Source organism: Coccinella septempunctata, chromosome 4 (genome assembly GCF_907165205.1).
Source record: "Coccinella septempunctata chromosome 4, icCocSept1.1, whole genome shotgun sequence".
Lineage (NCBI taxonomy): Eukaryota > Metazoa > Arthropoda > Insecta > Coleoptera > Coccinellidae > Coccinella > Coccinella septempunctata.
Window position 1 is genome coordinate 10,720,230 of NC_058192.1, and position 27,297 is coordinate 10,747,526.

At 39.1% G+C, this 27,297-nt stretch overlaps 1 protein-coding gene across 2 annotated transcripts in view; it reads right to left on the reverse strand.

The window, feature by feature from the left end:
* The window catches only part of LOC123310956 (zinc finger protein ush), a 171,994-nt gene that overhangs the window by 21,289 nt on the left and 123,408 nt on the right, over positions 1 to 27,297 (reverse strand). The gene's annotated exons all lie outside the window — the stretch shown is intronic.

Here is a 27,297-nt window from a genome sequence, read left to right on the forward strand (position 1 = left end):
TTTCTTTAGTTCAATGGTCTCAACTAGGCCAGTAACCCCACATAAACGTTCTTTCAACTCTGACTAATTATTTGAGAGTAAGATACAGGGCGTTGAATGTATTCCAAATAATCAAGAAATTCCTCGATATTTTCCAAATATCAAAGATATTCGAACGGGATTCGGTAAAAATAGATACCTTATTAAGGTGAATATTTCAGGTTGAAAACCTTGTCTTCAAAAACTACACTGACTTGCCTACTGGCATTGACTTTCATATTCTTGAAGAAAAAAATAAAAGTATGCCAGTGCCTTCTTCCAAAATCATATTCATTGCTACAATTTTTGTTCCGAAAGAGTTTCTGCATTTTTCCTTTAGGATGCACCACTTTCCGTAAATTTTTAATCAATAGAAGGAACAATCCTTTAAAAGACCCTGAATTTGACGTAGCGAACCGAAAATCTCCGCGCCATTCTGCAGCAAGATTCCCAAGGCTCATTTCCAACGAATTATTCACGATCGGGCCAATACACAACACTCCGTTCAGATCAAAGAATTCGAATCTGTTCGTGAAACGTGCGACCATAAACTTTTCTACCCAGCCATCTTGATTAAATCCCTCTTCAGGCGAACCCGAACAAATGAACACCTGAAATTGGCATGAAACGTCAGCAGGCAATGTATCTTCATCTGAAAGGTGTACATTATTGTTATCGACATCAGTGTTTGTTGTCCGTTTCGAAAAATAAACTTAATTAATATGTACCTGGCACAGCCTACTTATAAAATATGGCGTCGTGACTCCAGCTCTACAAGCTGAACACCCAGAGATGTGTTTGGTTGATCCTTATACGGTTTGGATTTATTGGGATTGGCTGGTGGGGAGTGAAATACCACTGGGGTCTCACGTGGAAGTGTGAACATGAAAAATTAAGGGTTTCTGGGAAAGTTACTCCAAAATGTTACTGAACACTAGTAGTAAAAAAAAAACGAAAAGTTTTAGGGAAAAAAATTAGTCAGAAACACAAACAAAACAAATTATAAAAAAGCGATAGATAAGTTAGAAGCTGCGACGAGTGTAGAGCAACTTTTATTGCTTGCTTAATTTATATAGGTATACTTTTTTGAGCAAATTGTAGTTAAATATTGATTTCAGGCGTGTTAATATGAAGTCTCTCTAAACACAGGCTTCATTAATGACAAGTTACGTTTAATTTAATTACCAAACTGGAAGATAAGCATCTGTGTACTCACAAAAAGTGTGTCATTCCGAATAGGTAACTCGTAACGTTATGGAAGCAGAATATTCTCTCAATCACTTTTATTCAGAGCATGTTTTCGAACGGATCTTTAGCTAGGAGCCATAGGCGTTTCTTGAACGGTAGCAACCATTAGTGGTCCTTTGAAACACCGCACTGTTATTAAATACAATAAAGCGAATCAATCTACAACACGTGTAAAGTGAGGCTTAAAGCGATTTTCGAGTTATCTCGAAATCTTAGTTTATTATATCAGTGAGTTATATCAGTTTTGAGACCAATTATTAAAACGAATATTCAGATGTTATCGTGAAGTTTGTTGCTAGTGGATTCGAGTCAGGCAAATTGAACGCTGAAATATATTAGGAGAAAAATGACGTTTTTTTGGGGAGACTCTTCTTCAGTTCCCATTTAGATCGTTTGATTTAAGAGGAATAGTTGAAGTCGATGATGAGTTTCATAAAACAAAAGTTGATCTTCCATTGAACATATTCCAAAAGAATCCATATCTACAATTTATCCCATGATCTTTTGATCTATACGAATAGCGAATGACGAGCATCATTCTCACAATTTTATAGAGCAATTCCGACGAATTTACGCGCATTTTTAAAACGATTTTCCCCATATATGATCTGACATGCGAATCTAGAAATATATTTCCATATTGATAAGTTCTCGTGATTTCGCATTTTTTTCTGACGGAAGTAAAATTTTTCACGCAAGTTATAAGTTCTCAATCACCTTGAATAGCTAGAAACGAATGTGACGTCGACTCAATTTTCATTTTTGCGATAATAATTTGTTTTTACAGGAATGGAATGAACGCCAACTGAGATTTCATCGAGAGAACGACTTAAGAAAGTTAATTATACTTGATCGTTATACAAATGCAGTTTTTTGGTGGATTGCGACCGTAAGTATTGAAGTTGGTTTTTAATCTATTGAAAAGGAAAACGGATTTTCATTTTCAAATCATGAAAAGTCGAATTAAACATGCAAATGAGGTCAAGATGATGGTTGGATTTTATGCGACTGATTTTAACTCGCATGAAGGAATAATTTGTTTATTTTTTAAGTATCTTTCTAGTTCCTTGAAAAACGCAAAACTACACTACACTAATTCATTACTTTATTCTTGCCCTAATGGGGACTAATTTCATGAATTCTCGTTTTGATGCACTTAAAGAATAACTGAAACGTTAAATTTTGTAATGAATTGAATTAACTCTTCAGAAGTCCTTAAACAGGGTATATACTGGTACCTTCCTGGGGAGAACATCGAAATAAAAAACGAGGTGAACTTACAAGGGGCAGAGTATATCGGGAAAGTGGTGTGCAGGTTGTATCAGGCTTATCTTGCCGCTGCAGCCGCCATATTCCTTTCTTATCAGGAGTGTCTCGTTTCCTACTAGCAGCCGTATCTCTGGCGCTATCAGCCTTCGACCAGGCCCGTATGGATGCAAAAGTGGGCCCCCACGCCCCCACATATACGACTATCGTCTAATCTGACACTCGGATCGCCCCACATGCATGTTTGTATACTAGTTTCGCAGATAGTTTCATTGATTAACATCCACCGCCTAAATATGTACATACCGATCGCGGATAAAACTTATTAACCGGTAAAGTTAATGAGTTGTAAATAAATTACGAAACGCCGAATTCAACTTATCGTTGGCTTATCGGCGGTTTCGAAAATATGAGTCATTCCACTGTTTACGACGGCTTGAACATATACGCCTACACGTGAATACAGGGTGCTCGATTTTCAATCATTCAGATTGCTATCCAACAGGGTCAAATACCTGCCATTGAAAATCACTTTATTCAAAAGAACATCGTCTGAAAATATCGTGAAAAAAGTGTTTCACAAAACTTGATTGCCCAAAAGATCGATATTTAGATTGAAATCACTGAATGGCAATGAGGTTATCACTGCATATGCAAGTTTAAACTGAATAATTATGAGTTTCATTCATGATTTTTTCAAATTCACCGCGGAAACTTTTCAAAATCATCCTTCAAATATGGGGTTTTAAAATTTAAATCGCTTTGTGCGGAGTTTACGATTTGGCAACAGCGCATACAAGACAATGAAAAGAACAATGTCCGATCAGCTTGTTGATCTACAGGCGCGTACTTACTGGCGAGCTTCAACTGCAACCGGCCATAAAAATCCCATAAAATTTTACGACCTTCCTGGTTCGTCGCAGACTTCATAGACAGCCATCTTTGTCTATCTCATCAAGATAATGTATTTGTTGTCCTTTATTATCAAGGCATATTTCAGTGGATGTTGCCAACTTGTGCGATTGCACATGAAACGCTTAAATTTTGAATACTCATTTTTTTTTTCATTTTTAAGTGCTTAAAATAATTTTTTTTGGGAAACGGTTGAAATGGTTATTTCAAAATGTGACGTTTCAGATATTTCGTGAAAAATACATCATTTTCGCCAGAAGGAGTATTCCCTATTGGAAGGACGTACAGTGTTCAAAAATGTTTGCGTATTACACACATACACACACACAAAATATGGACCTCATGACACTGTGTGTTGGTTAAACAGGGGTTTAACTCAACAAAAGGTTGGTAGCTGTCTCCGGGTTTCGAAAAGTGTAGTAAGTAGTGCATGGATTCATTATCGTTATATTCATGGTGGTGGAAGAAAAAGAGCTACAACCGTTAGCACAAGATCGGCTAATAAGGTTAGCTGCACGACGCAGATATAACAGCTTGCGAATGTTTAGACGGACATTTGGCAAAACTATCCTCAAACTTTCATTGATAACCTTATCAAGAACATCATAGTCATAGAGAATTGACTGAGCATTCCCTATTCAGCTCTACACTAAATATGGCAGAAAATTTGCCCATTACATACTTCTTTTACATGAGCCTTGCAGTACTCTTATCATGAAATCTCAACCGTCTCCAGATAACACACAGAGACGTTCGCAGTTGAACATCCGCATCTGAAAATCCAGAAGGCAGCCGTATTTTTTATGCAAATAACCGAATATCAGAGCCAGAATCGAGTATATTCTAGACGCACCAAGGCGGCTAGCGCTTTATTCTCCATTTTTATCGTCTTTGCGAAAACGGTATATCTGTTTGAATTTCAAAGCCAGAGATTACCGACCCAACTGAAGATACGGTGAAATTTTTAAATAACAACACAACTTTGATCCTTATCATATGAAAATGGGACTGAATTAGGAAATACCACACCGCAACGTTTAACGCTGGCCTTGTTTCCATATTAGCTGGGCGACTTTGTTATTCATGAGATTCAATTCAGAAATATGTCGTATTTGCATCTTTATCGGCTCTTTTTCGTACTATCTGTGAAAATGTATATCTTACACATATCGGTTCCGTAGGTATACTTGGAAAATGTCCTCTTGAAGTTGAAAGGATATCATAGTAACATTCTGAATTTGGATAGAGGATTCATACGATGTATCAAAAAATTGGTGATGTCCATTTTGACCCACAGATCAACTCTATCTGGAGCTAGATTTTACCATCCATTCCTTTTGTTTTAAGTAAAAAAATTTGATCAATTATAGATATTTGCCTCATATTCTAGTGTTATTCTTGGACAACCATTGGCATACATTTCCTTCAAAGGTCTAATTCGCCAACACTTTTTTCAAACCACCAATTGTGATCTTTTCCGTGTAATTTGTTCTCTGCCAATATCGACGCCATAGCATCGGATATTCCCAAGCGTACTGAACATTTGTCAAAGTCGATTGCAGTCCGGTTTTTGGCAACCCAAATACAAGTCTCGCTAAATCAGTGTCATCCCTCAGAGGACCATATTTCTTAGGTCATGCGTTACGTCCACTTTCTTGACCATCCCAACGGTGAAGATCATTCAACAAAACCGAGAAATGGTTGATTAGTTTTGCCGGGATAACTAATTGTCTGTCAGGGGTAAAAGATGATCTTCGTTCTTGCAAGAATTGATTAAGTCCTCCATGCTATTGCAACGAAATGTGTCTATTTGATTTGATGCATTATTAATAGTTTGAAGTCGGATGCTACCGTGTTTCTGGCAGGGCACAGGGCTGTACTCTGATATTTTGAGGTCGATTGGGATATTTTATAGTGAGGGCAGTAACTCTCTTTTATTTCGTCTGTATAACACAAAACCTCCCAGCCAAAATGTGTTTCACACAGCTCCTTAAATTCTATCAGCATCACACTGAAAAAAGCTGTTGCCAGTTAGTTCTCAGATAAGCATTTTTTAAAGATATGAAGTAGGTATGCCAATGTAGCCTTTTTCCGAGTCTGTAATTCCAACATTTAGGATAGGTGGCACATCCATCTAGACTTCGTCCATAAGAATCTTTTCGACATACAGAAATATACATCTGCCCTTATCATGAGAAACCTGACCAATAAGTCCATAAACTCTAACGATGTCAACATCTAACCCCCTATCAAACGATTCATTGAGGGAAAGCTGTGGGTTATAGTATAATTTGCCTTTGTAGATGGGTGCAATGAAAATTCCCATACAAAGGGCACAAAAATGCGCACAGTTTTATGTAGGAATAGGCTCAAATCGATCAGTTTGGAGGGTCACTTCAGATACCTAGAAGAAAAACTGCAATAACGATCATCTCATGCATTTGTGATAAATTTTATTGTCATCCAGATCGAAAATTTGTTGCCCGTTGTGTTGCATTTTGAGCCACGCACGGTTCTTTATATGCCATTCGAGTTTTTCTACTTCGTGTTTTTGAATTTTCCAAATTCTCCTTTCTTTTACGAGATACATGTGTAATTAAAGCTTTCCATTCGAGACTAGGTATGAATATATGTTTATGATTCGAAGCCAGACCTGTGGTATCGCCCTTATTAATATTCCAAAATCATTATACACATATGAATGACGAAACCTGATCTTCGTATTAGATAATCCATTCAAGCTACTGTTCATCACAATGCTTATCTAGATCGATTTATTTTCAGTCCCACATCGGAGTCCGGCCCGGTTTCTAATTAAAAATGGTCGGAATTACGATAAAATTAATTGAAATCTTCAATAAAAATATTCCATAAACCAGATTCGAATCCAATTCTTCGCTATACGACATTATCGATCAATTTATATTGTTCGAGTTTGATTCTGTGTACGATAGCTGTTTTATCAATAATTGATGATTATTTCAGGAATTGGAATGGTTAGTTATCGGACTGCATGAATCGGAATCGTGGAATAGATTTTTCTGATTGGAAGGCGAAACAATTAAATTTAAAATACGGTTTTGGGCTGTTACATACGCGAACATAAATCGGAATATGATTTTATGCCTTCATCTAATTTAATTGATAACGACTGGGAAACAGAAACGAACTGGTCAATCTCTGAAGGCACAATCGATTAATTTTCAACGTTGAATCAATTCAGAAGTATTTTACTCCATTTCTTTCGAGATATGCAAAAATCCAGACAGAGGCACATGAATCGATGAAAGTTTTCCTTGTAACTGCACTATGGTAAAACGTTATCGTGCATATGGATATTTGAGCAAGTTGAAGTTTAGGAAATCACGTACAGAGAAGGCTGCAACGCCAAGGTAGGTACAGGAGATAATGATGAATTATACGATTGCAGGATCCTGATAATCTGGGAACTGCCGCATGTGCTCTAATTCACGTATGCACCCCAAAATTAAAGGGAGAAAAAAGACGGTAACTCTTCCAACTTTCGAATTTTATCACCGGCTGTATGTGAAATATGGGAAAACTGGCAAACGTACCATCAGAAGCGCTAATTGCAGTTAGAGATAGATAGGAAGCGTGGGAAGACATGAAATAACGTCTAATGGTAGGTACAGTCAAAAGTAATTACTTTAAAAATGAACGATAAAACTGCACGCCAATATCAACTTAATCGAAAATTGCACATGCTTCGATTCGGCTGCAGGCCCAATAGCAGGTTTTGACGTGACGTACAACGAACGTATACGGGTTTTGACGTGCTGCTGTGGGTTATTTGTACGTCCTGAATATATTTTTGCGGGACGTTAGTTTGATATTCTCATAAATTGGAATAAAACCAAAACTGGAAACGATTTGTAGAATACTAGGAATTTACTTCAACTTCCAATACGATAATAGTATAAATGTAAATGATTTTCATAGCCAAACCAATTGCTCTACGTAGAATATGCCTGCGAAAGATGTTCCTTTCAATTATTTCCATATTATCTAGCAATCCAGCAAACATAAGTTAAATTGTGTATGAATATTGTATGCTCGATAACGCAGGATGTGAGCGTTGTTGTTTATATCTGCTGTCCGCATGAAAGCATATACTTATAAATACAATTCCTTATCGGTCATCTGTTCAGCCAGTTTATCTGTCTATCGCTTACATCAGAATAGCGTATTAAAAGCTTGTTTGTATGCGGTCTTTAATATTCGCGTATTGGGAATTGTTTGATATATTGCTATCAGATAATGTTATGCACCCGTTTCGCATGGACACTGCCTGGTAACAAGCCAAGAGATTTTCAGGCTCAAAAACCATCACCAAGAATTACCGAACATTATCAACATATTGTACGATATCTATAGTTTAGATATCTCTAACTTATGATTATGCTCAGCAATACAATTCGATGGTCCTTCGCGGCGGATTCCGCTCCCAATATTGCACTGCATTACCATGAAGTGAGTTATAATGATGCAAAAATTTCTGTACGCGCGTTCTTCAGATTTACATGACGAAAAAAGACAAACGCTGACATCGACCAACTCAACTCTTACAGAATGACCAAACGTGATCAATAGTTTGTGAGTGAAATTCAAATGCCCGTTCACACCAACGAATTTAAGGCAAACTCGAGGCTTACATATTTCTGTCATTTCTACTGTCACGATCAATAGGAGTCAGAGATTTGAGTGAGCCTTTAACTTAATTAAATGCCTTAAATGTTATTGAATATATCGTTGGTGTGAAAGGGCATTTGTTAAGTGTTCGAAGTCCAAATCCACCTAAATTGGTACAATTATTGCCATGTGGCGAGTCCTACGCGGCAACGGCAACGTACCCAGGGTTTTATTTATAGCGTTTTACGTTGTTCCATGTCTTCGATCCCTATCAACGAAACAAGATGGCTAATCAGTCGACACCGCGTGACACACCAGCATAATTACAATTATGTTAATTGGCCAAGAACCACAGCGTTGGAATCTGATAAAAAGGCAGGCCCCATACAACTAAGACCTTCCAAATTGTCAGCGATAACCTTCGAATTGAAATATGTTTCGATTGGTGATAAATGCGATGTTTCTGTGAGATCGAAGACGGAGATTGGAAAGCGTGAACACAAACGGCTCTCTTGAACATCACTATAGGAAATCGAAGGGATTTTGTGATTAATCAGTTGAGTTATGGAAAGACTGTATATTTTCCCCAGAGAATTAACTGGAGATCGAGATGTTTTTAACAAATTCTGGGAGTTGGAGGTCATACTTTTCCCTGAAAATCAGTTTGTTGGGCAAACTTTTCTGATTAATCAAAAGACCAAAAATTTTTGGTTGGGGTACAGAAAATGTTACTATTTCCTGTAGTACATGTGAGTGGAAAATAATATGGATGTCCCTATGTTTTCGTAACTTTGATTGGTCAATATTGATGATCCTGGATCATGTACAAAATAACACCGGCCAACACACATTTTGGTGCCTGCGATTTTTTAACTGTTCCTGAGTAATTTTTGGATGCAGAATGTAAAAAAGTTCTCAGATTTTGTCTATCAGATCTAGTTTTTGAGATTTTCAAAAAAAATTGTGTATATATTATAATTTACGTTATAACTGTTATAATATATAATATTCCTATTGACAGTTAAAAAAAACAAAGACACATGGATTTAAGTATTTATTGCAAAAACTTAATTTACATAATTACATTAGTCACTAATCACATAAAAAATTTCTTTTATACGATTTTCTAGAATGGAGTTTACAAGGGCAGTCTCGCTGAAGGCTTCAGCAGTAGTCCGCCATTATGTGGCTATCTCATCGTCCTTGATAACGATCTTCCATAGTTTTAATATCCTGATGGAATCTTTCCCCCTGTTCTTCACTACAATCACCTAAGTTTTCTGGAAAACGATCTAGGTGGCTGTGGAGGTAGTGAACTTTTATACTCATGTTACAGCCGAGAATATTAAAATTTGAAAGCATAGTTTCCACTATTTCTACGTAATTCTCTGCTTTATGATTGCCAAAAAAATTTTGTACTACTTGAACAAATGAACTCCAAGCGTTAGATTCAGTCTCGTTCATTGATGTGGTGAATTGTGGATCTTTAACAAGTTGCCTTATTTGAGGACCATCAAATATACCAGCTTTTAGTTTTTCCGTGCTAATGGCAGGAAATTTACGTGACAAATACCCAAAACAATTTCCATCTCGATTTAAAGCCTTCACGAATTGCTTCATTAGGCCTAGCTTGATATGCAAGGGCGGAAGTAAGATTTTTTCTCTTGAGACCAAAGGTTCGTTGATCACGTTTTGTATTCCTTGAATTATGACATCTCTTGAAGGCCAATTTTTGTTAACCCAGTGCTCATTTTTAGCTCTGCTGTCCCAAAGCCACAAAACACAAGGAAATTCCTATTTTGACGATTAAGTACATATTTATCTCTTTATTTGTTGTCATCAGAAAAAAATATACCATTTAACCTGTAACGTGTATCTCAGAAACTAGAGCTGATAGAAAAAATCTGGTGGCATTTTTGGAATCAGCACATTAAAAACATCTGAAATCAGATGTTAGATTTCCGGCAGCAAATTTTTTTTTTTCATTTTGTTGACCTGTGTAATGACCCAAAAAAATCAGTTTCAGAGTAATACGGGATGACTCATTCTTTGACGAATATTTTTCGTGATTGCACTTTTTGCTATTGCTCTTCGAAGAAATGTGTCCAAAATCCTTAGCAAAAAAATTGAGGTCCATTTCGCTGGAAGGTCTCCTATAGAACTTCCAGTGACCGGTTTACGTCCTTTAACCTGAACTCATGCCTCGACATCCACAAGCGTCCATAACCTGAGGTCTTTTTGCATAAGGTGCTTTCGAATATTCCTTCGTTATCGCTTTCAATTTTCACGGGTAAATATTGGTGAAATTCAGGAACATTACGTCATAAATAAGTCCGAAATGGCCTTTCGAATGTGATATTAGAGACATATACTAGTTCCTCTGTCGTGGCGAATAAAAATTCCGGAATCCAATAAGCCCCCGGACTTTAAAATCCTAATCGATGGGTGTCAGGCAGCCGGGGGTGGGATATCGCTAATAAACCGCAGGCAGAGAAAACTGCCGGAATAAGAGTGAAAATGTGATCTATCTCCCATCGCAGTTAATGACATAATCAAAAACGCGGCGCCGCTCCGACCTCTTCAAAGCTGGAAAAGGTAGATTTAACATGCTGCCGCCGGTTCGAATTATTCATCCTTATCGCCCAGTTCGGTTTTGCACTCATTCATCTCGACCCGTCGGTCTCTTCTGGCCTACCGTGACGATGGCGGCCTCTGCCGGCGTCCCGGTGTCGATTTTGCAGGAATCTGTAATCCGCCATCGACTGGTTACAACTGGTGCTTCTGTTGTATTCGATTTGGTGGAAATCTATGCGGTTTATTTCCAAAATCACTCAAATTTATCTATAGGGTCTTTACAAAGGTGATTTTTTTGACAGGAGACAGAAATCAACAAAATAAAGCATTCCATAAAGAAGTTTCAGTTCTTGTGTGGGAATGAAACGAATTGAATCGTGTAGTCCAAGCTTTAACTTCAACCTATAATGGTCATCTGCAGGAGTGCCCATATCTTCGAACTCCACCTTGTGCATCTAGATATGATACTGAAGAAACGATCCTACTGCAAGTGGGCTAATTAAACACAAGAGATCCAGTGGGATGCGATTAGAACTCTCATAGACTATCGGAGCTAGATACGGTGGAAATGGGGACAGACAGCCCTGGATAGAGCATATTGTAATTTAGATATCGACTTGAAATAGATACCAATAGTTGAAAGAGTTATTTCTTTTGCGATTCTGGTTGTTGGAAATTTAAATCTCTCAGGATTGAACATCTTCCACAACTTGGCAATGAATAGAATAGAATACAGTATGTAGTCTAGAACAATATTTCTACATTTACAACTATACTCCATTCACTTTTATTTTGGCACTCGGTTGGCTATGGAAATTTGACACATTTCACTCTGTAAAGTACGAAAATGTGGGGTTATGAAGCTTGTCAAAACATTTTTGGGTTTTAAATCAACGCTATGTTGCCCGTTCCACGTGAAAGTTTCTCTTATTACGTATTTTATCACAATGTCGAATCTCTTCGGAAAATATGTGACGAACATAATTGAAGTTTATACAAACTGATTGAAGGCATACCAAATCCAGTTATTTGCATGGAAAATACAAGAGATCAGTATAATATCATAATATGCACTAGCTTGAGGACAGTTAATGTTCGTTATTTTCTTTGGCTAGAGTTTGAATACGTTACATCAGTTGTAGATTTCAAAAATATTGACCCGAAGATAAAATACATATGATGCAGTGGTTGGGAATGGGCAAGGCCGTGCCCAGATTTTTGATTCGGGGGGGGGGTCTCAATAATAAAGACGTGCTAATTCAAATTTAATTTGTTAACATCACATTGGCACGGGAAATTCCCCTCACTGAAAGAACTGTACTAACAAATATTTGTTTTCAAAACTAAAAACCTCAATTTTCCAGTTCAGTGAATTCATAATACAAAATCAAGCCTTCTAGACTTCTTATGGGCAAATTCTGTTATAACATCATTAGTTGGGATGATGATATCTCTGTGAATTGCCATTAGAGCCAACCCGGTTAGCCTCTCTTGCCCACAAGAATTCCGTAGATAGGTTTTTAGGCGCCTAAGTGTGGAAAATGACCTTTCCGGGGTGCACGTGGTTACTGGTAGAGTCGACAAGATGTTCAATAACATAAAAATATCGGGATACAATTGCCTGTTGCACTCTCCGACAGCCTCAATGGCGCAAGAAGGCCGGTCCGAAGGGCTTTTGCCCTGCCAAAACAATTTCCATAGTTGAAATTCGCCTTGTGCCTCGTCTAGTTCCACCAGATCCTCGTACATCACTAGATCCTCTCTTGGAAATGGCGTTTCCTTCTCGGAACAGACTGTTGGTATAAGAGTATACAAAGCAGCAATCACTTTCTTGTGGTCAGTTAATCTTATTTTGAGCTGGGAAGTTAAGTCTTCTAATAGGGGTATTGCAACAGTTATGCGGTAATACTGTTCGGGGTCATTAGTTTTTGGATTAGCGCGATGTTTCTGTACTGTCAACCGTGGAAGCCTGATCTCTTCATTGACATCTGCCAATAAATCCTTTGCTTCTGTAAATGGATTTGAAAATTCTTTTTCAATATTGGATCGAATATTTTGAAAGTGCGATATTATGTTCTCGATATGGTCGACAGCTGTTATTAAGTCACAAAGAGGTGACTGCAGGACTTTGCATACTGTTAATGTTGCTGCGAATATCCTCGCCAAAAAACAGAGTGATACCACGAATTCGCTGGCAAGAGCAGATCTCAGAAAAGAAGAAGCTTTGGTTGAGGTCTCCATATCCGGGTCTGTGCTGAATTGGTGCAATATGCAACGTCGTTGAATTTTATGGGATTTTCATGGCCTCTTATGCTGATGCTGCTCGCCAGTGAGTACGCGCCTTAAGCCTGCGACGAACGAGGAACATCGTAGGGGATTTTTATGGCCCGTGCTTTGATTTTTTGAATGTTTTTCGATTTTTTCTAGTGTTGATCCATTTTATTTCGGGGGGGGTCCGGACCCCCCGGACCCCCCCCCCTGGGCACGGCCTTGGGAATGATCTCCCGAAGGAATTAACAGATCATTACAAGAATGTTAAATTCTTCAACAAAAATCTTCTTGCATCAATATAAGTAAAAGGAATTAAAGGAAGTTTCAAGTCACGATAAACTTCACCTTTGATCAAAGAGTCACATGAATAAACAATCAACAGAACAACTGGCGCGTATTTGTGGCTGTTCAGCTCAATACATTGATACAATAATAAAAATTAGGTGTTTATTGGTACCATAAGACATTTTTCAATTTTCGGCAACTTATTCTTCGATTACATTATTCGAAAATCCTGTAGTAAACTTTTCGCATTAATTCACTCAAACATACAATTCTCAAATGCCACCAGTTTTTTGGATCTCCCAATAGAAGGAAATTCTTTGTCATCCTCTTCATTCATAATGGTTTTGATTGTGGAAATATTCAGCTGAAATATAAGTCGTTTAGATTCAGGTGAAACATTCTATAAATTCTCTTACATTGAATATGTTCGCTACCGTCTGACGTATTGTGGATTTTAGAATATCAGGGTATAACTATTTGAATGAGCGGACCTGAATTCTAAATAGCACTTCCTGAACCCTGTCTCTTTTTTCAACCACTTTCGGCATTTTCGTAATAAAAATTGATATTAGTTGTGGCAACGGCGTTATGACATTAACGACATTTCATGAGTGCCAACCTTACTCCGTTCTAGTTGCAAACACTTGCCAACCGACTACTAAAATAAATGTGAATGGAGTATAAATTTGGATTATTTTCCACTGAAATAACGTAGGTATATCCCAGGAATTCTTGAGATGATAATGCATTTCCTTTACATATTGGGAATAATCGAATGTGTGTTATGTTATCTATTCGATCACTAGATTTCTTAAAAATGTCTGAGAAGTCCAGAAGAGTCAAAAGCAAGGATCACTTTTTTGAAGAGCGTTGGTTCTTCTGAGAAGTCCTGCAGGTATATCTTCCTTTTAGTGCTCCGCCTTCTTGATTCCAACTCCTAGGTATACATCCTCGTGGCCATCACTTTAAAGGACGAACCACGTAAGGCCACTATTTCACCGACGAAGAAAGGTGACTCACTCATAGCTAGGAAACACAATTATCGCGTACTTACTTTTTTGTGAGAATGGTCGATAACACGAAAACCACTCTATGGATATGGTTGAAAAACTGATCGTTGTTTCACCTGTATCAAAAGTACTACCTACGTTTTTAAAATAATGAATTAATAGCTGATAGTTGAGTAAGTCTATAGCTTTCAATGGCTGTTAAAACATGACGTAAAAAACCCATTGGAGAATTCATATCCAATGCTTTCGGAGAGGAATCGCCGAATTTTTGTGCAGTCTGCAGATGGGGAAGATCAGATTAGAAACCCAGCCTTTGCCAATGAAACACTCGATCATTCGCAAGATAATGGGATGGCCTCAGAACAGTCTGCAGATATCGAGATAAGTGGCACTGAGAATATGGTCTGTGCCATATTCAACGGCATATATAATAGATAAGATTACACGCTTCGACGATGTTATGTTCTTCTGTCTCGGTAACCTTTGTCGAGAGCACAAACTTCTCCGGACTTCTTTTCTCGAAAGATAAGATTGCATATATGCACCGAAACTTACGGCGATATTCTGTAAATTAAGTTTTCTCCCCACGCTGGTCGAGATAAAAATTCAAACTTCGGACAGATACGGAACTTGGAGCTCTTCCCCTAAAGGTCACCATCCAGGGTCAGATATGATGGGGGTTCTTGGCGAATATAAATCAGACAGATATTGATTTATTGAGACTCCTTGCAAATGTTCAACCGAAGAATATGGAATATTATATTGGCAGTACAAATTAGTTCGGTTCGTTGAAAAAAAAATGATTTTTACTTTAATTCACTGTCACTTTGGCAGCAGATTTTGGTGGTTTCAGAGTGGTTAGATATCAGTCCATGGTATTTAGTTTAATTTGCTTCGAATTTCATATAAAAAACTTGTTTTTTATTTTGGATATGTTACATTGTGTATTAACTAAATTTGCAATTAGAAATGGACAATGTTGACTCATTTTGTTTCGAAATAAATATATTGAACTAATTTGTAGTGAGATTGTGAGATTTTCACTATGCTGAAATTGTCATATTCTGAACGGTCATCACCTACCCTATCACCATCAGTTTCAATATTATACAAAAATAACCGGACACCCTGCACATTATTCATACCTTGATTTTTGAAGAGTTTCCTATAGAGGTATAGTTGGAAGTAATATGCAATTCTAGTTTGATCAATAGACCAGTCACGTAGTTTTCATTTTAACCATACTTGAGTTTTACCTAGCTAGAAAGATCTTGATACGATCTTCTCGTGTGCACACATCCTTAATTGTCCCCACAAAACACAACGCCTCTATGAAACATTGACCAACTGACACAAGTTTATCTCTACCTCCCCTTCCACCACAAAAGACCACAGGTTTATCTAGATAAATTATTATGGAGAGCTAGATTTAGGTCAGCGATTGATCGAGATGGTGTTGGTGACTCAATATTTTCGCAATCCGTTATTCCATTCCTCATTTTCCACCCATTAAGAATGGAAAATAATTCAGATTTGAAATGAGTCTGACTTGAACTTTGAATAAAATATTCTTCGATGTATTGAGCAAGAACAGCTAATACGTACACGAAGATCGTATTACATACTAGCATTCAAATTCAATATATGTAGGTATGTTTTTTTGTTGAGGGAAAAATGGAGGATGTTGGTCCATTTTTGAAGACTGAAACAAAATTTGTGACCAAATGATCTGTATGCATTCTTTGAATTTTTGAATTATTTGACAATATTTCATTTAATTCAATTATATCCAGGTACTAATGTTCATTGGAAGTTGTTTCCTTCTCTAAGAACAGCTTGCGAATATTGAAAAGTTAGTAGGGGGACATTACTAACATTGAATTCATGAGAAGCGGTTGTCCAACTGTGCGGATGGAATTCATGTTCTCTGGTGGCTCAGTGCTAAGAGCACTAGAACGGCAATCAAGGTGTTGCGGGTTCAAGTCTCCCTCAGAGAGATACTTTTACAGAATTGTCTCTGGTACATTTACCAAAAGAACTCGTGATTCTGTTTCTAATTGATACCTGAGATGTATAGACTATACACAAATCACTGAACTCACAGGAGACCAATTTTAATCTGAATCGGCGTTGAGAAGTGATTGAATATCTTCTCTTAGCTCGAATCTGTGCTTGTTGACATTGAGAAATACAGCTAGAAACTTATTCATTCAGTATTTCATGAGGAATTCCCGTTTCATGTTTAGGAAGACTCTCGGGAAGACTTTTAGTTGTGATTACTGAAGATGTTTCATCGATATAATCATTTTCTCAGTTATTTCTTCAGGCGCAACGGAATAAGACTGGTCCTAATACAGATCCATGGGGAATACCTATGTTCTTTCACTAACATCAGAATATTTGGAGTTCATCGCCTCATTATATGATTACAAAAACACACACGACTCCTCTCGAAAGGCAACACGAAGTATTGAAGTATGAATCCCCTCTGGTGGTTGGCCGAGCCCGAAAAAAGCGACGTATTTGCGACGAGATCGGTGAAGACTGGTCGCAAAATGGCGATGCATCGCTCGCCCTGAGCGAGTCACCCACAACGCGCTGCCACAGATAACGAACTCAATTTTTAGCGCAACTCCCCGTGGAATGTTATAAGCACGAAATGATTTATGGTTGTTTATATTCCCCCCGGTCGATTAGTTTATGAAACGATTGATGTATTGATTGTCCATAGTTCCTGCATATAATGATCACTTGCGACCGATCTGATAAGCCGAAATGTGCATCCACCGAACACGTAGTTATCGAGCCGTGGTCCGAGGCCCAGAGATAGCCATCGCGAGGGGTCAGCCGTGATTTCTGGTTTTATCTTTCTCGCATCGCGACTCTTGGGCGGAAGGAAAATTGGGGATCTTTGGGCGAAGATATGAAATTGATTCATTAAGGGAGGGATCGGTGAGTAGCCATCGAAATTGACGGGGAGGTGTGCGAAAGATTGATGTCTGTAGAGGGTCTATTCGAAAACTATGAATATCTAGAGGTGGTGGACCACTGTGACCTTGAGTCACGAATTGTTAGTCTCTTGGGAAGTAGATTGCTTTGGGTCCTAGTGGATTTCGAAGATTAGAGGGTAGAAAGAAGAAAGTTTTCATGATGTGAAGTGCATACATCATAAAACCTTTTTTCTCTAAAGTCCTCTAAGGTCACCAAGATGCTCGTGCAAATTACCGACTTCAATTTTTGAGAGGTATAGATTTACTTCACGATGTTGGCATCCCTACGAGAAGATACTGAAAAACTGAACTCCTTGAAGCTTAGAGATGGAAATGTCATTTCTTGATGAATGCTGTCCTTCGGGTGAGGCAGGGTCTTAGGGTATCAGTGTATATGATAACTTGGAGACAATCTTACCAAGAATATTCCGCAGATCTAGGTCGGTTTCCGTTCATATAAAACCTAATTCTCTTATCTTTGAAGGAATTTAATCTTAAGGAAACAACCCTATGAAGTATGAGTCCTTTCTTATTTAAAACTTCTAATGACGAGTCCTCGTCACTTTTGTCTTCCACGTCAAACAATGTTGGAACTCAATCTTCTCTCACTCATGGCTGTCTCGACAAGCAATCGGTACTCGTGGCCTAATTTATTTCTTCAATTTGAAGAATAGACAACAGTATTGCATCATTTTATACACTGCACATCATGGAAATCTCAAATTTATTCTACAACTGAAGGTGTTCTCAATGATAATTATTTTGATCAGAATTATGCATGCATATGTTATCCACTTTCAACGGTTTTCTTCAATAGATACAGATGTTTTTTCCCAGCAGGAATAAAAAAAAGATGATATTATCAGATTTTGAATGTATTGGCTCCATTCTAAAATCAGTTGTTCTCGATCAATTCTAGTGATCAATAGTTTTTCTTTCGTTTGATTTTCTACACTCGATCGCTATGCAACGCGAAACACGCAATTTCACCCAAGAGGAATGTGCCCAAGCGGTAGTTTTGAGAGAAGAAGAGTGGACATACACAAGAATTGCAGAAAGGTTTGGAGTTTCCCATACAAGTGTGTCCAGAATTTTGCAGCGATTCAGGGAGACAGGTATGAATGTCCGAAGACCAGGACAGGGTAGACCACGGGTAACAACTGCCATTCAAGAACGTTACTTGAGAGTTTCTTCGTCGAGACAACGGTTTGCAACCGCTCGCCTCCTTCAAATTTAGCTTGAGCAAACTCATGAGGTGCAAATTAGCACTCAGACAATAAGAAATCGCCTCAGAGAAAATGATTTAAGGCCTCGTGTCGCGGCAAGAAGCCCAGCTCTTACCCCAGCCCATCGAAGGGCGCGTTTGGATTTTGCGGGAGAGCATATCCATTGGGAAGAAGCCGATTGGGATAGAGTTCTCTTCACAGATGAGTCTAGATTCTGCCTCTACCATTGTGATCGACGTTCCCTTGTATACAGACGTCCACATGAAAGATATGCTCAGTGCAATTTCCTGAATACTACTGGTTTCGGGGATCGAGGATCGATTATGGTATGGGGTGGAATATCTTTGGCTGCTCGCACGGACCTAGTGGTCGTTGATAATGGAGTTATGAATGCTGATAAGTATATAAGGAACATTCTTGAAGAGCATGTAGTGCCATTTGCCCAATACATTGCTGAAAATTCCATTTTTATGGACGAAAATGCCAGACCCCATCGTGCGCGCATCGTTCAGGAGTACCTTGAAGAGGTTGAAGTCTCTCGAATGGAATGGCCAGCAAGAAGTCCAGATCTCAATCCGATTGAGCAGGTTTGGGACAACCTCAATAGAAGGCTGAGACGTTCAGAAAATCATCCAGCTACTCTTAATGACTTAGGAATCCAACTCGGAGAAATCTGGGAAGGATTAGATCAGAACATTTTAATCACTCATTTTGAGTATGAACCGTCGTTGCCGAGCTGTAATTAACGCAAGGGGTGGAAATGCCAAGTATTGAATCACTTATCAGCATTTCAGTATTTCATTAGGTATTATAACCCCAATTCTCTTGGGTGCTGTGGTGGTAACTTTCTGGAGCTCTTCAAAAACTTGGGACATGCCTGGAGAATCATTTGTTTTGTGTAGGCTCTGTTAGTGTGCCCCACGATACCTAAGAAACAGCACTGTTAATTTTTCACATGCCAGTGAATGTTGACCCATAAGTTTGGTCTAGAAAGTTTCTTCTAGATATCCCTATCCTAAACCAATGCTCTCATCCACTGAACTAAGAGCTACTGACGCCAATTCGTTGCGTCATTGAGTTTGATATGGATTAATATGGTTGGGTTAACTGGTCTACAAAAATCCATACTGGAATCTTGGTGTCCAGTTCAACCACTACCCCAAACGAATTGGAACCAACTGGTGAGTTTATTCAAAAGAGTATTCTCTGCACGCGAACTGAACCCACTGTTTCGTCTACCGTAAAAAAGCACATAATCCGCGAGACTTCCACCGAGCCATAAACGCAAGTTCCGCAATATATCTTTCATTGTTTGGCGCGAAATCCAAGAAAAGCCCGATTTGCACGGGATAAAAGCTCGCCAGCTCCGATATGCTGGGACAGATAAGATTCCTTGGTGGTACACAAACACAGGTGGCATGAATTGCACCAGGCTCGGCGTAAGCGACACCGCAGCCCTAATTGTCTCGCCCGTTTAGCATACAATGCCAGGTCCGCGGCCATATATCGGCATCGATTTTTTAATGTTGCCTGGAGCGGAAAGATTAGGTATCTCCGTGGGGATCTTGCCGCTTGGTCGCCATTTACAAATAGTTATTGTGGCGATGCAAGGAGGTTCGATCTCTGAGATGTCGCATCTGGTGGTGACTCGGTTTGGGCGCGAACCTGCTATGGTGTTCTTCTAAATCTCCAATTTCCCAACAATGGAACCCTTCGCCAGATTTAAGGTATGCCTTGGAGTTTTCAGAGCGCAAACTGGCTCCAATCACTTGTGGAATGGTTCCACACAACCATCGAGAAATACATGTGTAAGTAGGCAGCAAGCTGCTAGCAGCTCTGCCTCATTAACTGGATGCAAGATCACATAAACATTTCCTGAAATTTGAACATACACACACGAGTGGAAGAATCACAATCGTCGCCTACAAAGTGAACCAGATAGCCTGTAGTTTGAACCATTTTCTACTTATAATAGTTTTAGCCTAGCTCCTCGGCAAATTGATTTGATTGTAGTAGCACTTCTCAGTATTTCTACCAAAACAGTCTGACAACTGAGGGGTTACAGAACACCGCGATCTTGAGACTTATTGTGCTCCCCAGCAGGGCTAATTCCGCTCTGCGCCGTCTAACGCTAGCCTTCCAGTTACACATATTTATCAAGCTGCAGTATCTGGCAAGAGGTTAGGTTGGCGAGACATTCTATAACCATGTAAGTTGAAGTTTCATCATCCCCCCTTCCTCCCAATTCACAGAATTCATATTTGTCAGTTTTTGACATTCTCATCAAATGCATCCTAACATGGACAACCTCCTCTGTGAGGAGTTGCACCTTAGTCTTGCCTAGATCCAGATACCCTTCTCTTCTTCTTCTTCTTTTACGTGCGGTCCCCACCGGGCTGAACTGAGGCTTCGTGACCCATTGTTCGTCCGCTTGTAGTTGGAGAGACCTAAACTCTGTGACATGCTGACAAAAATGCCACAAGTCGACAGAGAGGTGTCCCTCTCACCATGGGAGTTGTGGGTGTTCTGTTTCCTAGATATGTCATCCTTAAATCCTCAAGGTTGATACAGAAGAACAAAATGTGTTCAAACGTTTCCTCCGTGCTCCTGCACCAGCGGCACAGAGAACGGCTAGTCAGTCCCATTCTATTTCAGTGTTTGTTAAACAAATGGCCAGTCATTACTCCAGTCACTAGACTCAGTTGTTTCCTCTCAAGAGCTAAGAGTTTTTTGACCTCAGGCACAGAGGATGGTCTCTCAATGAGAAGCCTCGACTGTCTGAAACCACCTCTTATGCTCCATCCAGAGGAAAATTTCCTGTCCAGCCAACTATTAAAGAAGTTCTTGACAGATGTACGACAGATAGGCAGCGCCGGTCCCGGACCTACAAAAGCTGAGCGGGCTCCCTGCTTTGCAAGTTTGTCTGCCTTCTCGTTCCCCGGAAGTCCTGCGTGAGCCGGGCACCAGATAACTTTCACAATGTTACCAGAACCTAGCTCTCGCAGAGCCTCTCTGCATTCCTTCACTAGGTGTGAGTTAACCCTTTCCTCAGAAAGGGATTTCAGGGTTCCCTGACTGTCACAACAAATATAGATGTGTTTTCCGGAGTACTCTCTGCGGATATTCTCCAGTGTGCAGGCTGGAACAGCATACAGTTCCGCTTGCACTATGGAACAGTTCTTCCCTAGGGGGGTGGATAGATTGAAACGAGGTCCCACAATTCCCACTCCAGTTCCTGTGGGCATCACAGAGCCATCGGTGAACCAAGTGGGACCTTCGGGCTCAAGAAGCCTGTTTGATGTAGACCATAGGTCTCTGTCAGGGACAATTACCCTGTAGGGTTCGGCAAAGTAGAAGCTGGTGCCCGCGCGGTCCCCTCTATGGAGAAGGGATGCGTTGGCATCTCTCACCATCTTGAGAGCCCTCGCATGCCCCCTGAATAGTCCTATATTGCGCCATTGTCCCTGTTCCCAAACTCTAAGAGCTGTCTTCATGGCCACCTGTGTAACTGCAAGGTCCAAAGGTGGTAGGCCCAGCAGACACTCCATAGCTGCCGTAGGGGTGGATCTCAGAGCGCCTGTGATGGTTAGACATGCGTTCCTCTGACATCTAGTCATAATGGTGCGGCTGGAATTCTTCCCCATGGAAGTCCACCACACCAGTGATGCGTAGGTAAGGATAGGCCTCACCACTACTGTGTACAACCAGTGCATAATGTGTGGTTTGAAGCCCCATCCTTTACCAAGCACTCTCCGAGTAGACCAAAAAATTACATTAGCCTTGCTCGATTGAGTCTCAAAGTGTTTGTTTCACAATAACTTGTGGTCCAGTGTTACACCGAGATATCGAACTTGCTCGGATAGGGTGAGCCCAATCCCAAACAAGCTAGAAAGCTTGATGTTGTGGGGCACCCTCCTCCTAGTAAAAAGAAGAGAAGAGAAGAAGAAGATAGAAAGAAGATACCCTTTGTATCTTGCAGTTTTAAATTTTCAAAGGAACTTTTTGGAGTGATCCATCCCTGGAGAATTCCGCAAGAGTGTTTCTCTTTTATGTCTTCTCCTCCTTCAGAAACTGTTCCTATTGGTGCTTCGGCTTTTACCAATGGTTCAATTAGAACAATAAGGAGACAAAGAACCTTTCAACAAGCAGGTGAAATCTCTGGGCAGAGCGATCGTAACCGTGGTGCACTCCGTCCACAGCAACATACATACAAACATTGCCATTGTGGTCGTCCAACAAGGCGAAATCCCCGATCGAGAGCGTTCCCAGAGAGGAAGACCGAGAGAAGTCTCCTCGGGTGCGTAATTGTATGTTCAAAGAATGCACCTCGAACGCTGACTTATAGCCGTGTCGGCGATTATACGCGGTGGCCATATTTATTCGCGTTTGTTTATCGAGGTGGTACGAGCAAATTACCGTAAAGACGTGTGAATAGAGCCTGTTTGCGTGGTACCGAACGGGAATTTGTAAACGCATAATTTGCTGAATATATCTGGTGCACGTGGATTTGCATAAGCGGGATGCCTCCGTGGCTTCGAACAACCAGAGATTATTGATCTTTATCTTGGGTAGCGGACGGATTGTTGCGATGCTTGGTATCGTGAAATTGATATTTCTCATTCTTGAATTACTCCCAGGTGGAAAAATTTTTTATACCTACATTGGAGGATGGGCAAGGCATGTGACCGAAAAATTTCTCCCTGTTCTTCGACCCAAGAATAGGAGAACCTATGTCACCACTGGCTGGGGCCATGAGAGGAATGAAAGAGGTGGAAACGATTTTTTCTAGTTCATTGAAAGTAGGTAGTATTTTTGGTAAACATTAGTTCTTGGATGATTAAACAGCGTAGGGATGGGCAAAAGAATCTGGCAGCAACCGGCATAATGTACTGCGCAGAGCATTGTCCGAGATAGTTTCTACATAAAGGTACAAATTTTTCCCCGATTTTCGAACAGCAGAACACAGTTTATATTTCGAAGAGCAAACAAAAGAACAAAGTGATAATAAGGAATACTCCTTCTGACGAAAATGATGTATTTTTTATTATATATCTTTGAAACGTCACATTTTGAAATAACCATTTCAAACGTTTCCCAAAAAAATTGTTTGGAGCACTTGAAAATTAAAAATAAAAATGGGTATTTAAAGTTTAAAGCTTTTTGTGAGAATTGTACAAGCTGGCATCATCGACTGAAATATGCCTTGTTAATAAAGGACAACAAATACATTATCTTGATGAGATAGACAAAATATTATATTATGAAATTTTATGGGATTTTTATGGCCGGTTGCAGTTGAAGCTCGCCAGTAAGTACGCGCCTGTAGATCAACAAGCTGATCGGACATTGTTCTTTTCATTGTCTGTATGCGCTGTTGCCAAATCGTAAACTCCGCACAAAGCGATTTAAATTTTAAATCCCCATATTTGTAGGATGATTTTGAATAGTTTCCGCGGTGAATTTGAAAAAATCATGAACGAAACTAATAATTATTCAGTTTAAACTTGCATATGCAGTGGTAACCCAAATTGAGGAGAATTCCCCATTGGAGAGAGATAGATAATTAGAAGATAATCAAAAATATTTCGATGTTAACACTTCGTCCGACAGTAACTGATTAAAAGTAATTTTGAATATACGCTACTTGCATCAACATCTCGTACCAATCATTAGAGAACCTCATCTTCGACTTTTATCGATTAGGGATTTTGAATGAAAAAATTGACGAAACTTTGGAGATAATCGGAAAAAACAGGGAAATTTGTATGAATTTTCAACTTCTCATAAGAGCGAACAAAGTAATACTAAATATAAATATAAATGGACCTTATCTGTCGGAGAGTATGGATGGAGAATTCTGCTCAAGTGCGATTATGTTTTCACCTGAATTTACGAGAACCTTCTATCTCATTTTCCAAGAGGATATTATTTAGTGAAAAATCAATACTGCATTCATATTTATTTCAGCAGTCGGTTGGCCATGAAATAATTTTGTCAAGTTTTTGTAGCTAGAACGGAGGAAGGTTGGCACTCACGAAATGTCGTTAATGTTATAACGCCGTTGTCACAACTAATATCAATTTTTATTACGAAAATGCCGAAAGTGATTGAAAAAAGAGAAAGGGATTCAGGAAGTGCTATTTAGAATCCAGGTCCGCTCATTCAAATAGTTATACCCTGATATTCTAAAATCCACAATACGTCAGACGGTAGCGAACATATTCAATGTAAGAGAATTTATAAAATGTTTCATCTGAATCTAAACGACTTATATTTCAGCTGAATATTTCCACAATCAGAAAGATTGTGAATGAAGGGGATGACAAAGAATCTCCTTCTATTGGGAAACCCAAAAAAGTGGTGGCATTTGAGAATTTTATGTTTGAGTGAATTGATGCGAAAAGTTTACTACAGGATTTTCGATGGATGTCATCGTAGAATATGTTCCCAAAAATTGAATTTTCTATTGTTCATTTGACTTGTTCTTTACATTGTAAATGTACCAATAAATACCTAATTATTATTATTATATCAACCTTATTATTATTATATTATATTAGTATTATATCAATGCATTAATATGAACAGCCACAAATACGCGCCAGTTGTCCTGTTAATTGTTTATTCATGTGAAATTTTTGTTCAAAGGTGATTTTTGTTGAAGAATTTAACATTCTTGTAATTATCTGTAAATTCCTTCGGGAGATACTCATTACCAACCACTGCATCATATGCATTTTATCTTTATGTCAATATTTTTGAAATCTACAACTGATGTAACGTATTCAAACTTTAGCCAAAGAAAATAACGAACATTAACTCTCCTCAAGCTAGTGCATATTATGATATTATACTGATCTCTTGTATTTTCCAAGCAAATAACTATATTTGGTATGCCTTCAAATACGTTCGTCATATATTTTCCGAAGAGATTCGACATTGTGATAAAATACGTAATAACAGTAACTTTTACGTAGAACGGGCAACATAGCGTTGATTTAAAACCCAAAAATGTTTTGACAAGCGTCATAGCCCCACATTTTCGTACTATACAGAGTGAAATGTGTCAAATTTCCATGGCCAACCGACTGCTAAAATAAAAGTGAATGGAGTATAGGTATATTCGTGAACGGGTAAAATGATTCTGCATGTAATTTTGAGGAACCGATGGTTTGCTATACAAGACCATTTTTCATTGAACCTTGTTCTTTTATTGAAGCACCCTTTATTTTATTTTCCGCAATCTATATTCTGGCCCTGCGTTTTCGTTGAAATAGACCGGAGTAGGGAAAACAAACGGCCCGGGCCCTATCTGAGGCATCGACACTCATTCATTCGCGCCATTTGTTACGTTCGCTCCCGTTAATCAGATCTCAAAAATCTCCGTGCTTAGGGGGGAACGTCTCCCATTCAAGCCTGCCCTTATTATTTCTGCGGCGTGGCCGATATCTGGCCTTATCGCCGAAGGAGAAACAGAACAGCGCCGCGGCGCGTCTTTATCAGCGCCAGACCTCTCCGTCTGAGCTTATCAGCGTCGGGCCAGCACTGGCATATATGTTATCAGGCAGTGCCGCCACTATTAGAATATCTAAATATCCCTAGTTCGAGTCCGCACAACTCGGTTCAGTTGGTCCCACCCCCCTGCCCCTATTTTGCAATAGCCCCCCGTCGCCCACCTCCATGCAACTAAGCGATAAGCCGGGTGCCGTCATCTTATTTATATTCATCAATGCGGCTTTATCGGTTGGCAACAGCGCTTTATTAATGGCGGACTCGATTGTCCGAAGTCGGGAAACAGGGAATTTGGGCTTTGATTATATCGATTTGTCGGCGGTTTGTGCGTTCGATTCTGGGTAACAAATTGTTGTTACCTATCCAATTTCAAGACTTGTCGATTCTGAAATTTATCGAATGTTTTCTGAGGGGACAGTTGCAAAATGGCGAAAGCGCATTCCATAATTTACGTATACCACACCAAACATTCCTTCTCAACTCTGAATTCAGTAAAAAATTGGTTCATATTTATCAAGAATGGGAGCTTAACTCCTCTTCAAATTGTGAGATAAAGCAGATTTTCATTGAAATATAAGTTGTTTCAGCATAGAATTCAAAAACTGACTTCAAAAGAGATCCCAAGGAAGAATATTATGGAAAAATAGATATTTCGAGGGACATAAACTTTACGAATTGGCTGGAGTCCTTATAGGGTCATTCTTTCTTAACTATTCAGGATACTTGCATGAAATTCTTTGTCAGGGATGAGGAGAAAATTCAAAATATTTTCATGATTTTGTCACTTCCGGTTATACCGGAAAAAGCTATCAACTTCTTCGTTTATTTTAAGGTCTTGCAAAATGAATTATGGCATTTTTAGTTTCACATCGAATTTTAATGTAACTCTGGTCATATTCTGAAGCTTTCCAGAGTTATTTGAGCTCTATTGGGGATGATCAGAAAGATTGTTCTAATAGGGAATACTCCTACTGACGACAATGATGCATTTTTTATGAAATATCTTTGAAACATCACATTTTGAAATAACCATTTCAACCGTTTCCAAAAAAAAATATATTCTAAGCACTCAAAAATGAAAAATAAAAATGGGTATTTAAAGTTTAAAGCGTTTTGTAAGAATTGCACAAGCTGGCAACATCGACTGAAATATGCCTTGATAATAAAGGACAACAAATGCATTATCTCGATGAGATAGACAAAGATGGCTGTCTATGAAGTCTGCGACGAACGAGGAAGGTCGTAAAATTTTATGGGATTTTTATGGCCGGTTGCAGTTGAAGCACGCCAGTAAGTACGCGCCTGTAGATCAACAGCTGTTATTTTATAAACAAG